Below are 14,300 nucleotides of genomic sequence, written 5' to 3'. Positions count from 1 at the left end.
CCTGAGCCCACCTGTGGGGAGGGCGGGGTATAAATCAAATCAAAATAAATAACTAAATAATACCAGCAGGGTGGAAGTATGATCATTAAAGAGTCAGGATGGTGTAGTGGTTAAGAGTGTTGGTCTAGAATCTGAAATCCTCATTCTGCCATCGAAGTTCACTGGGTGACCTTGGGACCAGTCACACACACTCAGCCTAACCTTCCTTACAGGATCATTGAGAGAATAAAATGGAAAAGAGAAGAATGATGTACCCATTGGGGAGAATGGTGGGGTATAAACAAAGTAAGTAAATAAATAAAATGATCATTTCAGTGAGCTGAGGTAGTTTTATATTATATTTCACAGAGCCTATGAATGTGAACCAAATATTGTGGAATGCTGTGTGCTGAAAGCCTACAAACAGACATATTCTATTAAACAGGATTCTGGGTTTTAATCCAAGAAAAGCAATGGAAAGAGTGCCAAGTTGCAAATATCAACTATATTTTTTAAAACCAATGAAAGTATTTTTATCCACGTTTTCGCACAGAATAAGTGCCATGAAGATGGAAAAGATGTAATTTCACCTCCTCTATACTCCATCTCCACCAATTTCCTAAGCAATTACAAAGTTAAGGCAACATCAAGAGCCTGTTGGTAAAAACAGATTATTTCCCAAGTTGCTGAAGGACACTTTTGAATAATTATTGAAGAGCCAACTGGTACACAGCTATTACTGTGCATTAATTTGCCACTAATGTAGAAGTGATTTAATAATTCTTTGCTCTGGGGCACCATGGAATTAAGTTATATACTCATTCCTATGGACAGAAGTTGTTTGTATTTTTGGCACCATAACATATATTAAAATCACAGAAGCACAAACAGCTGAAATGTTATTTTATTATTCAACAGCCATTTTTTAAAATTTCAGTGCCAGTAATCCATACTGCCTAGAAGCTTGGCAAGGGTAGAATGAGGTATTTGTTAGCAAGAAACCTTGGGCAAGGTTCTAGTTCATTCTGGTCTTAATTATACCTTAAGAAATACTAATTCACAAGAGACGAATGGGTGCTGAAGGCAAGATGGTAGTAAAGGACTAGAACATACAGTGCCTGGTTAAGATTAAGTTATGTTGATGAGCTGTATTGGTAAAAGATCTGAGAACCTACATAACATCTTAAACAGGAGCCAATGGGCTGAGAAGGGCACAACTCTGCTTAGGGATGAATCAACAGGGTTCAAACCATGGCATCCTTCCAGTCTTGAAAAAAGTGATTAAAAATAGGAGAAAATGAGCATGCATTCCGGAATTAGAAATTCTGCTTTAAACATCAAGCCAGGACCAGTTTCAGCGTCTCTGTTGTTATTTGAACCCAATTTAAATACCAGGTTGAAAAACAAATCCTCATCCAGCAGCGCTAGGCGAAGAAATGTTTTGCCTTTCCGCCACCAGCCGGGAAGGCACAAAGGGGAACCCGCTTCTTAAGAGAAACAGACAGACAGAACTTGTTTCAACTTCTTCTTGAGTCTTTGACTAACCCTCAGTTCAACCGTGGCAGCTTTTGGCTTTGACTTCTCTCGGTGGAATTCCTGCGTTTGCTAGCAAACAGGGCGGGCGCGCAGCCTCACAGAGCGAGCCTGCCTGCCCCTTTCCCCCAGTCTCCTCCGTTAGAAACAGTAACAAGCGTCAAAGGCGCGGGAACGCGAAAGTCTGGGCACTGGCGTGAGAGAAACTGCGAACCAGCAGGGGAATCCCGCCGCCTCTTCAAGCCCTTTCGACCCAAGTTCTCCCCACTCCCTCAAGTGGTGGCAAGCTTTCGCCTCGCAGCTCTTCCTTTCCCGCCCTTCCTCATGTTCTTCTTTTTAGGTCAGAATCAGCGTCTTATTTTTGCGCGACGAGGACACATAATCGACCCCGTGTGCCAGCACGGATTTGTGTTTTAAAAGGCGGCCACGAACAAACCCTGCGAGGAAGTTTTTTTCGGATTCCCTACCTGCTGTCCCGCCACGTTCTTCCCACACCTCTCCAAATTACCCCTCCGATTCAGTGCCAAGCAAGCGCGCATTGACCCTCAACATATACAATGCATAGTCTCACACCTGTCCCGCCAAGTGTCCCGGGCCAGGCGGGTTCTGTTCCAGGAATTAAGACTGAAAATTAAAACTTGAAAGACGCCCCCGGAGACTCCTGACTCTTTGGGGGGCAACAGACTAACGGGTTGACCTTCTGGAAGCGAGTCCTCGCGTCCTGGGCGCGCACACCTCAACATGCAACCTCCGCACAAACGGCGCACCTGCCCCTACACCACCCGACTCGGCTCTGCCACACCACGCAACCTTGCCTCTTCCCCCAACGCTCGCGATCCGTCGCCTTCGACCACTTTCCAGCGCAGCGACCCCCCGACCTGCCTAGCCCCGCTTTCCTGCCCTCAGGCAGTTCTCAATGCAGCCCCTCTCCCGTCGCCACAAAGATGTCTCTCCCTTGGCGAAGATGCCAGAGGAGCGGGGCGGGGGGGGGGGCGAGATATCCGCGCTTCATTCCTTTCATGCTCTAATAAACTTGAACAAGGAGGAAAAAAGAATAAAAACCCTGGAGACCCTTTCATGGCGGGGCCGGGGCGGCTCTTGCGTCTGTTTTCCCGGTCAACCCCAACACGCATCTCCCACCCAAGAGCCGCCCGCACTATATTGGCCATATAGCCCCACCATTCGATAACCGTCCTATCTCCCTGAACGAGGCTGTTATTTCCACACGTCCGCCTCAAACGGAGGAGGCAGCCCCCCCTCCCCGGAAGGCATGCAAGCAGCCCGCCCTTTCGCGATAGGCGCCCGCCGCGTCAGATACCCCCACAGCCCCACCGTTTCGCCCCCGCCTCCCGCCCCCGTTCCCCCCACACAGCCACCTACCTGCACGTGCCCGTCCATAGGAATGTGGCGCGCCTGTGCTCGCGCGCCGGGGGGCAGCGGGGAGCAGAGCCCGTGGTCTATGCGCTGTATTGGATGGGGCGCATATTCGTCGGATACTGTTTGGGCTGGGAGGGAGAGTTGTTGTGTCTGAGGGGGGAGGGAGGCGTCTTTCGCCCCCAGTTCACTGGCGGCGGCTGGTGCTGCTCCGCTTACCCCCCGCACCACCCCTGGGTGTGTGTGTGTGTGTGTTTGCTGGAGGTTGCCCTCCTCCTTTGCTCTGTGATATTAAACGCTCCCTGAGAAAGAGGGAGAGAGCGAGAGAAGGAGAGCGCGCGTATCTACTACCGGAAATCGAAGCCCTGGTCATAAATATACCACAGGAAGTGTGCAATAACACACACACACCGACTGTTACACACTTTGCCCCCGCCTCCCACTGTTCCAACACACACACACAATAACACGCCCCTCTCTGCCCCACTTTTATCCCAGCCCACAGCTACTGGGGGGGGGGGGGGAGGCTGAACAAATGAAGAGAGGGGAAAACATCGCCGCTATCATATATCATGGGTCTCTGCCTGCCAAAGCGGATTTATTACATAGCCGGCCATGAGCACAGAGCAGAAATGCGTTGGGGATGTCGACACAGCCTAAGCACACATTCGTGCCGCGTACCACAACAGGTTTAACATGCTGTATGCAATGTAATATATGCACACATAGGCTACATCTGCTATGTGACAAACAGACATATGCACACATACACATATAGTGCATACACTGTGTATTATCACACATGTAACGTGTGCATACATTATATTGCGTGTGTGTGTGCGTGCGTGCAATATATATATGCAATATATATGCAATAATATATATGTAAATTGTGTGTGTGTGTATAAAGAAAGAGTAGAGATATACATATGGATATATACAGATAGTCCGGGCTTTTTCAAGGCAAGCATACTGACTGGAAATATTGCATATGCGTCTATCCACGCTAGTGGTATTTACCTCTCACAACTCTACCATGCTCCATACAGAAAGGTTTCTGTCACGCCCTTCTAGTCCGGCAGATGAAAGATATTTCAAAGAGCTCGGATCTTTCCCGTAACTCTATGCAAGCTTCGAGGGATTCTCGATCCCCGTTTTAAAATGGATAGACCCAATAAAATTTGCCAGAGAACTGAGCAAGTAGCAGGGACTGTATATGAAGCTATAAATGTCGTTGTGCAATGAATTGTGTCACGCACAAGTCACCCAGGTGTCCTCAGTTTCACACGGAGTGTATGTGTTAAACGTACGGGTGAAATTTGTCTCCTTTATTCTTTATTTCCTTGAGGGAAGTCGTTCCTCCTCAAAAAAAAAAGGTATCGTTTTCAAAGGAAGATTTGCAGAGAAAGATTTCTAATAGTACTTTAACACTTATTTTGTGGCGAACAGCCTCTCCTTTACCCCCTTCACAGAAAAGAACGGCTGTGGTGGGGAATATGCAACCGAAAGGGGAGTGAGAAAGATGGAGGAGCTGGAGGGAGGGCGCTCTGTTATTCAACAGCGAGGCAATAAACAGCACATTAAATACTCTGTGGAGCAAATGTCCGCCTTTGGAATAGCCGCTGGGAAACCTCTCCCTGGGTCTTTCTAAGCAGAAGCAGAAAGGAGCAGCAGGGGAATAAAATCTGTGCTCCTTATTAAATTAAAAAGTCTCTGGTTGTGTTATTTGTAGAAGGGTTTTATTATTGTTTGGAAAAGTGGAGCAGTGAGGGGAGAAGGAAAGCTCTGAATTGAACTGCTGGGCTGATTTTTTCTTTCTTTCTCCCAGTTGTTTGTACATCAGGAAAGAAGAGTCTTTCTTTTGTAGTGGTGCTAGAGCTTACGGCGGTCAGTGGAAATTGCAAAGGAATCCTTTCCTTGACAGCTCAGAAGTGCTCCATAATATTTAGCCCACAGTTGTATTTGTTCCTGATAGGTTTTCCCACAGCTTGCCTCTGCTAGGTAAATGACATTTAAGTACTTGCTTTCACACACAATAAGAAACTTTGGCCCAATATGCTACCCTACCCCGCCCTGGGTGTTGTTTACAGCATGCACAGCTGAAACATGATCTTTGGGTAAAAGTGAAAAAGAGCATTCATTTGGTAACTCACTCCACCCATCCAATCTAGCCCTATGGTGGCAGAAATACAACAAATAAACCCGACCAATTAGCTGCCTTTAATGGTTCCCTAAAATTCTTGCCCTTTCTCATGATAGGTCCAAGCCCTGCTTTCTGTCATTTGTCACTGGTTAGCACTTTCCCTCAATTTTTGCATGAAAGCATGTATCTCATTAAAGAGAGACAAAGGCTCACCTGTTGGTTTGGACAGAGGTCCTGTCTCACCACCTCCTCCATTATCGCAGCTCTTTTCTTTTTTCAGGATCCATTTGCATGCATTATTATCCACATGCCCAATAACTTTTGCTTCTTTTGAGGGCAGAAGTAACCATCTCTTTAGTTCTTCAGCACTGCAGAACCCAATACTTTAAAGCTGAATATCACCCGCTATCACTCCAAGTTTACTGGAGGAGGTATAAGTGGCTAAGGGCAATTGCTTCGAAACAGTATTACATAATAACAAAAATTGACAAGCCCATGATTTCTTTTTTTTTTTGAAAAAATTTTTATTGGGTTAGAATCCGTTATTTTTACATTACATTCAATTTTCCCCAAATTTTTCATTTCTAACCCCCTCCCTTTCCCCCCCTTTTGCTGACTTCCAACAGCTTTCCCACCCTTTGTCCCTTTTCCCTTACTTCTATTAAATTCCTCTATCTAAAACAAATATACATTCTCCATTATACTAAGCAGTACATCCTTAACTACTTTTCTTGTTATATACCCAAACTGTAAGTCCTTATTTCCATCTTGGATAAACAATTTATCCCATTTTCCAGTTTTAAATATTTCTATATATCATAAACCTATATATCATAAACCATAAAAATCTTACATTTAAATCAAACAATTTGACTTATTCTCTATAAATTACTCATTGTATCTTTATGGTAATTCTATATAGCTCATCACATAGTCAATCAATTTGACTCTTCTGTACATTCAGTTTGGTGCATTATACAAATCTTATCAAAGAAAGAAAATATTGTTGGTTACTCAATCCTTATATTTAAACCTTATCATTAATTATTTTCTATCAATATTCTATCTATTAACCTATATATATCTATATATATATCAATCTGTTAATCTAACTGCTTATAAATTCACATTTATCTCTTCCCCCCCCCCCGGTAAAGTCACCCCCCTCTACATTTTATTATACTTCAGTAGTTCTCAAACTGCCACAGTTTTCCTCCCACCTCCCATTTCTTCTCCAGATATTGTTTCAGCTTCTCCCAATCTGTGTTAAACTGCCCTGAGTCCAGATTTCTCAGTTTTCTTGTCATCTTGTCCATTTCTGCCATGTACAGCAATTTGTAGATCCAATCTTCAATAGTTGGCACTTCTTGTACTTTCCATTTTTGCGCATACAAAAGTCTGGCTGCTGCTGTCATATAAAATATCAACGTCCTATGATGGGCTGGAATTCCCTCCATTCCCAAGTTTAGTAGCAGGAGTTCTGGGTTCTTATTTATTTGAAATTGTAAAATTTCACTCATTTCTCTTATTATTTCCCCCCAGTACTGCCTAGCTACATCACACGACCACCACATGTGATAGAGGGAGCCCTCATGCTTCCTACATTTCCAGCATTTATTAGAAGTGTTCAAGTTCCCTAGCGCAATCTTCTTTGGTGTCATGTACCAACGATAGATCATTTTGTAAATATTCTCTTTAATATTTGTACATGTCGTTATCTTCATTGTAGTCTTCCACAAGTATTCCCATGCCTCCATTGTTATCTCTTTATTAAAATTTATAGCCCATTTCACCATTTGTGTTTTGACTGTCTCATCCTCAGTATACCATTTCAACAGTACTTGGTATACCTTGGATATTCTTTTCTTGTCCTCTTTAAAAAGGGTCTGCTCTAGTTCCGAGTTCTCTGTTCGTATACCTCCCTTTACAGAGTCCGAGTTATACAAATCTCTGATCTGTCTATACTGGAACCAATCGTAGTTCGGTGATAGTTCCTCTTGCGTCTTTATTCTAAATTTAGATGCTTCTATTTTAGTTATTTCTTTGTATGTCAAACATTGTCGTTCGTTGTCAACAGCTCTCGGGTCTATCACCTCATATGGAACCACCCACCAAGGTGTTCCTTCTTGTAGGTAAATTCTGTACTTCTTCCAGATTGTGTATAGACTTCTCCGTACAAAATGGTGCAGGAACATCGAGTTGACCTTTACTTTGTCATGCCATAGGTATGCATGCCATCCAAATATTTTTTTATATCCCTCTAGGGCTAATAGTTTCTTGTTCTTTAATATCATCCATTCTTTCAGCCAAACTAGGCAGATTGCATCATGATAAAGTCTCAGGTTGGGCAGTTGCATTCCGCCTCTTTCCTTTGCATCTTGTAAAACTTTCATTTTCACTCGAGGCTTCTTGCCTGCCCATACAAAATCTGATATTTTCCTCTGCCATTTTTCAAATTGTTTAGAGTCTCTGATGATTGGTATTGTCTGTAGCAAAAACATCACTCTTGGTAACACATTCATCTTAACCGCTGCAATCCTACCCAACCATGACAGATTGAGCCTATTCCATTTAATCAAGTCTCTCTCAATCTGAATCCACAATTTTTCATAATTATTCTTGAACAAATCTATATTCTTTGCAGTCAGTTCAATTCCCAAATATTTCACCTTACTTGTTACTTCACAATCCGTTGTTTCCATTAACAATTGTTGTTTCTGCTTAGTCATGTTTTTACATAGTATCTTTGACTTCTTTTTGTTAATGAAGAAACCTGCCAAGTCTCCAAACTCCTTGATCTTATCTATCACTTTTGGCATGTTCTCCAGTGGGTCCTCTACAATTAACATTATGTCATCCGCAAATGCTCTGACCTTGTATGAATAGTCCTTTATTTTTATTCCTCGAATTTCTTCGTCTTGTCGTATTTGTATCATCAGAATCTCCAATACTAAAATGAACAACAGTGGAGACAACGGGCAACCTTGTCTTGTTCCTTTGCTTATAGTCAATTTCTTGGTCAATTCATCATTTACCACAATTGCTGCAGTCTGGTCTCTATAAATTTCCTTAATTGCTCTGATGAATCTTTCTCCTAATTGTAGCTTTTCCATAGTGGCAAACATAAAGTCCCAGTTTAAGTTGTCAAATGCCTTTTCAGCGTCAACAAAGAAGAAACCAACCTCTTTATCACAACGCTTATCATAGTATTCAATAGCATCAATCACTGTCCTTAAATTGTCTCTTATTTGTCTGTCTGGCAGAAAGCCTGCTTGCTCCTCCTCTATAACTTCCGAAAGCCACCCCTTCAGTCTCTCCGCCAGTATCTTCGCAAAGATTTTATAGTCATTGTTGAGTAACGATATAGGTCTGTAATTTTTCACACTAGTCAAGTCTTGGCCCTCTTTTGGGATCAATGATATGTTCGCTTCAGACCAAGTGTCTGGAATCCTTTGGTCCCTTAAAACTCCATTGATCACCTCCTTTAGGAATGGTGCCAGCTCATTGGCCATAGTCTTATAGAATTTAGCTGTAAGTCCATCTGGCCCTGGCGCCTTTCCTAGATTTGCAGATTGTATTGCCTTACTTATTTCCTCATCCGTTACTTCACTGTTCAATTTATTTCTCCAAGCGTCCGAGATTTCTGGAAGTGTCATTTTCTCCAAATATGACGCTATTGAGTCTTTATTTACTTCTTTCTTATTATACAGTTTAGCGTAGAATTTATAAAAGGCTCTACTAATGGTATTCTGTTCCAAATACGTTTTGTCATCTTCACAAATTTTATTTATTGTTTTCTTTTCCCTTCTTTTCTTCAGTTGCCATGCCAGGTACTTCCCAGGTTTATTTGCACCCTCAAACACTTTCTGATTCAGCCTTTTGAGATTCCACTCCAATTCTTTATTACTCATTGCTGTTAGCTGTTCTTGCAGTATTTTAATTTCCTGGTATAATTTCTTTTTCCCTGGTCTCTTTTTTAACTGTATTTCCTTAGTTTTTATTTTCTCCTCAATCTCTTGTCTCTTCTCCTCTTTCTTCTTTCTTGCTCTACCATTTAAGTCCATTAGTATGCCCCTTATAACCGCCTTGTAAGCATCCCAAACTTTATCAGTTGGTACTTCTTTATTCACGTTATATTGAATGAAAAACTTTGTCTCTCTTCTCAATATTTCCATATTCTCTTTTTCCTGTAACAAATCCTCATTTATTCTCCATGCTTTCCTTTTCCTCCTTTTCCCCAGCTTCCACATAATTGGGTTGTGATCTGAGCCTACCATCGGCATTATTTCTACATCTTTAGTCCATAACGCCAAATCTTTTGAGGCCCAGATCATGTCAATTCTTGATAACGTGGAATGCCTTGCAGAATAAAAAGTAAACTGCCTACTTTTAGGATATTCTCTCCTCCATACATCTTCAAGAGTCTCTTGTTGAATCAACTCAAAAAAGAGCTTTGGTAATAGTCCTCTTTTCTTTTGTGTCATTGTAGTCTTTTTATCCAATTCCAAGTCTGTCACTCCATTGAAGTCTCCAGCAAGTATTATTTGGTCATATGAAAGATCATCTAAATGCTTCCTCAAATCCTCAAAGAAGCTCTCTTTTGCGCCGTTGGGTGCATAGATTCCGACTACCAACACTCTCTTTAAATTCCAAGTACATTCCACTGCTACAAATCTGGCTTCCACATCTTTCATTATAAATTTTGGTTGTAGCTCCTCTTTTACATACAACACCACTCCTCTTTTTTTTTTACTTGAGGCCGCTACAAAGTCTTTGCCCAATTTTCCCAGTTTTAGATATTTTACATCCTGTTTTCGAATATGAGTCTCTTGCAAACAAACAATGTCACATTTTTGTTTTAATAGCCAGTGAAAAATATTTTTTCTCTTATTCGGTGAATTTAGTCCATTTACATTCCAAGATAATACTTTACACTCCATATTCATAATCTTGTTGGTAAGTCTTTTTCATTGTCCCTTATAAATCGCTCCATCTCCCGCTCAGACCTGATACGCTTTTTAGCTCCTCCAAATTCAAAGGACAAACCCTCTGGGAGCTCCCATCTGTACCTGATTTTCATGTCCTTCAGCATCTGGATTAGCCCTTTATATTTTTTCCGATCTAGTAACACTGATCTGGGTAGTTCCTTCATTATGATAATTGTCTTGCCATCGATCTCCAATGGATCTTGAAACTGTTTAGTCACAATCTTCTCTTTCATGTTTCTTGTTGTAAATTGTACAATCACGTCTCTTGGTAGTTTCCTCTGGGTTGCAATTCTCGAATTCACACGATATGCCACATCTAGGATAGCCACAACATCCTCCTCCTCCTTCCCCAGGTATTCAGCTAACACCTCCGTCAACTGTTCTTGCGCTGTCTTTCCTTCCACTTCCGGCAGGCCGCGAAATCTGAGCTGCTTCTCCATATGTCTACTTTCCGCAACCGCCATCCTTCCCCTCATCTGCCTCATCTCTGTTTGTTGCGTATCTGCTAGGTTCTCCATCGCTCCTTCTACTGTTTTGACTCTCTGCTGCATCCCTTGTAGTTCACTTTGTATTGTTTCCATACCTTTCTTCACTTCTGACAGCTCCGATTTTACTTCTGACAGCTCCGATTTTACTGTCTGTTTAACCTCTTTAATCAGCTCCAATTTCATGTCTTTAAATTCTTTAATCACCTCCAAAAGTTTTTTATCCAGGTTTTCTATTGCCGATTGCCACTCTTTCTTCGACATCGTGGGGCTTGCTTTAGCTCGCTCCCACGAGTCCGCTCTCTTCCTTAACTCCGTGGCGTTAAATTTAGTACCTTTTTTATTTCAAATGTCCCGGTCTTCTTGCATTAATTAATTTTAAAGGGTCCAAAATGTCGGGCGTCTTTTCTCTATGGTCTCTCTATGATTTTATAATCCAATATGGCCTACTTCCTTTTCCGCTGAGGCCGCGGCCCTTCCCCTCTCAAAGATGGCGATTCCCTTCTTCCTGCCCTCCAGCCAGGGCCGCTTCTCTCCAGCCGCTCTATTGCCGTTACGCACTTCCTGTCTCCCGTCTTCCCACAGCAGATCTCGCGATGGTGTCTTTTTCTCACAGCTCCAAAGCCACAGGTATTCAAAACAATAGTCCAATTTCTTTAATAACTTCTTTAAACTTAGTCTCTTTTCTAATACAACTCCTGCCGAAGCTTCCCCTCCTTTTCACTAGTCTGTTGCAGTTTAAAAGTCTACTTTTTTTCCTCTCTGTTTTTATCAATCTGTCCCGTATCGGAAGATAGTGATCTTTACCTTCCCTTCACTTTTCTCGGGTTGTAATCGCTGTTTCGATTTCAGATTCTCCTTTCCACTTCTTCCCCCAATCGAAGCTTGGGTATGTAGGTCTTGTGCCAGCCGAGTTGGCCCCAAAACTGCCGCAGAGATTGTAGCCGACCCGTCTCAGGGTGGGACCTCAAGGATCGGGAGGGGACCCGTTGTGTAGAGCCCCCCCTCGTCCGAGATCAATGCGCCCTAGGGTCTCGAGCGTTCTTTGCCTGCTCTCCGCCTGAGAGCAGTCGGCCGCGGGCTATTTTCACCCCGCCGGCCGCTTAAAACGGCAGTCCGGTCAGCTCCGCAAATGGAGCTGCGTTAGACCTCCATAAATCCCAAACCGGAAGTCTCGACAAGCCCATGATTTCAAGAGCAGATAGTGTGAAGGGTTGTGTGTAAAAGATAACTTTTGTGAAATTCTAAGGAGGAAATCAAATTAAATGCAAGAATAGTATTGGACTTAATTTTGCCAACTGTCTGGAGGAAAAAAAAGTCCTGTTCCTTTAATAGAGGCTTAATAGGATGTCATTTATTAGGTTATATTATTTACCTCCATACCATGAGAGACTTCATCTGCCCATTTCTCCTCATTAAGCCTCTGTTAAAGGGGCAAGACATTTTTTTTCAGAACCCATTGGCATGCCAAGTTGGAATGAACACAGTTTAAAGTCAGTATATACTTACTCAGTTTTACTTTGGAATCAAGCTAATTCCATATACCAAGAGACTGGCTATCAGTTAGGCAAGCCAGTGGTGTTTTGGGGCAGGGGGGGGGCAAGAAAGAAAACAATAGGAGCCTAATCCTGAAGGGAAAAAATGGAAGAGTTCAGTCCAAGAGCAGGTGATAAAAAGCAGATCTAGGGATGAAGTTCAAGGATTTAGAGGAGGGGAACGTGAACCAACCATAAGGTTTGAGAAACAGACTTGGGTCCAGAAATTCAGCTGCCAGGTTCAAGGGGTAAGGTCCAATGCAGGGAGAATCAATGATTTCAGCAAAAAATAAGGAAGTAGACAAACCATGAGGTCAAAGCAACTGATAGGATCCAGAAAACCCGCTACAAAGATAGGTCTGGAAGGTGATTTTTCTGAAATCTATTGGGGAGTTTGAAAATAACTGTTAAGGTTGTCCCAAGAGGGAAGCTGGGAGGGTGAGACTAGTGACTGGGTGGTAAAAGGAAGCTGGGGTGTTGGTGAGATGAACTCAGGGTTGGGAGTTCTGCCTAGGAACTTGATGGAATTGGAGAGTGGAGCTCTTTCCAGTAAAGCCAGGAGTCTCAGAGCGGAACTACAAGTGACAAAAGGCACAGATTGAACACTTGTCAGCTTCCCTCAAGTTTTGATGGGAAATGTAGGCATCCTAGTCTTGCAGCTTGGCTCTCTGACTGCTGTCCAATGGACTTTTCAACTGTCACTTGTCCAACATTCCGCCAAGCGGCCTACATTTCCCATCAAAACTTGAGGGAAGCTGACAAGTGTCCAATCTGTGCCTTTTGTCACTTGTAGTTCCTCTCTCAGTTATTGTCCAGCAAGCTTACATTAATTATTAGCCAGGGTGTGAGGAAGGTCCAGAGAGACTTGAGACAAAAGATCTTTTATCAGTGTACTCCACAGAGCATTCCAGCAGGTGGGCTACTCCTTTTTTAGTGCCAGTTTCAGGAGCCCCCAATTGAATATTATATCCAGGCCTCTGATGATCTAGCCAGAAAAGCTTTAGGAGTTAACCAGGGCTTTTTTTCTGGGAAAAGAGGTGGTGGAACCCAGTGAGTTGCCCTCAGAGAAAATGGTCAAATGGCTGGTGGCCCCGCCCCCTGATCTCCAGACAGAGGGGAGTTTAGATTGCCCTCCATGCTGCGGCGCGGAGGGCAATCTAAACTCCCCTCTTCTGGAGATCAGGGGGCGGGGCCACCAGCCATGTGACTGTTTTCAAGAGGTTCCGGAACTCCGTTCCACCTCATTCCTGCTGAAAAAAAACCCTGGAGTTAACTACTATATAGTTTCCCCATGCTGGGAGAGTCATATCAGTATCAGTAGTGACTGTGTGATTAGAGGTTTTCTAAAAGCACTTTCCTCTTGAATAAAGACGGAGTTGTTTTAAGTAGCCACGCTCAGGATTGCGCCTGAGCGTCATTATTTTTCAACATGCCGTTTTATTTCCACTCTCTCCAATTCATTTTAATCCAGGTCTAAGTGAGCCCAATGCTCTTTAAGCAAACTCTCCAATTAAAAAAAAATAATGATGGAAGAGGAAGGAATGAACACAGAACCAAATGTCCCCTTCGTTTCAGAAGGTGTGTGTGTCATATTAGATTCCAGATATCATCCTTGTATATTTGCATATGTTTAACATAATTTGTCCACTTACAATAAATATTATTACTAAAAAGTTGCTTCCAGCATAATTTATACTCTTTACATAGAGGCCGTTTCCACACTACTTACCTTCATCCGGAACGCTGTGGAACGTCACAAAAAAACTGCGGAAGATAGCATCTTCTCGCGCGAGTTTTGCGCGACATCGCTCAAAACTCGCCCAAGAAGACATTATCTTCCACATTTTTCCCGCGACATTCCGCAGCGTTCCGGATGAAGGTAAGTAGTGTGGAAACGGCCTACATTAGATTCATTATCAAATAGATTCCCAAGAGGGGAAAGTTTTCCTTTCTTTTTATTCCACCAGAGGGTTTCCTATGGTCCTAAATGTAAAGGTGGGTAGAGAATGCTACATATTTGTATATTTGCATCCCATGTTCTCAATCTGTACATTCTCATGTTGACCAACAGGCATAATAATAGAAACCATAAAACGATATCCAACACTTTCATGGTATAGATAGTACAGCAACAGTTGTCTACCTTCAATAACTTCCTCCAGGAAAAAAGTGGCGTGGGACACTAGCAGAATTTCAGAGTTGTTCTGTGCCTCGAAAGTTTGTTCTGATCTTCTTATGAATATAAGGACTTAAGAAGAGTTTT

The 14,300-nt window shown here is 42.7% G+C and overlaps 1 protein-coding gene across 1 annotated transcript in view; it reads right to left on the bottom strand.

The window, feature by feature from the left end:
* The window catches only part of KIAA1958 (KIAA1958 ortholog), a 66,931-nt gene extending 63,869 nt beyond the window's left edge, over positions 1 to 3,062 (bottom strand). The window contains exon 1 of the mRNA XM_054987197.1: positions 2,893 to 3,062. The gene's annotated coding sequence lies outside the window, so the exon portion shown is untranslated. The remainder of the gene's footprint in view (positions 1 to 2,892) is intronic.
* Between the last annotated feature and the right edge of the window lie 11,238 nt (positions 3,063 to 14,300).

Source organism: Eublepharis macularius, chromosome 8 (assembly GCF_028583425.1).
Source record: "Eublepharis macularius isolate TG4126 chromosome 8, MPM_Emac_v1.0, whole genome shotgun sequence".
NCBI classification, from domain to species: domain Eukaryota; kingdom Metazoa; phylum Chordata; class Lepidosauria; order Squamata; family Eublepharidae; genus Eublepharis; species Eublepharis macularius.
The sequence above is the reverse complement of the archived record's forward strand: the minus strand, read 5'-3'. Positions and strand labels throughout refer to the sequence as shown.